We start from the raw sequence: 232 nt of genomic DNA on the forward strand, positions 1-232 counted from the left end.
TCGCTGCCGGGGCTCCAGTCACACCAATGAAACAGGGGGCGGGTTGGGGTTTTGGGTTTTTTTTATCAATTTTAAAAATACATTTCCCAGTTTTCATTTTCCAGCCCTAATTTCAGGCGGGGGGAGCGCCTGCTCCAGTTTGCAGACACCTGGGGACGATGCACCTGTCCCGTTTATCCTGCCTGGGGGGGCAGGACCACCGCACGGGTTATCTCTGCCCCCCTCGGATCTG

This window comes from Buceros rhinoceros, unplaced genomic scaffold (assembly GCF_000710305.1).
Source record: "Buceros rhinoceros silvestris isolate BGI_N320 unplaced genomic scaffold, ASM71030v1 scaffold24895, whole genome shotgun sequence".
Classification (NCBI taxonomy): Eukaryota; Metazoa; Chordata; class Aves; order Bucerotiformes; family Bucerotidae; genus Buceros; species Buceros rhinoceros.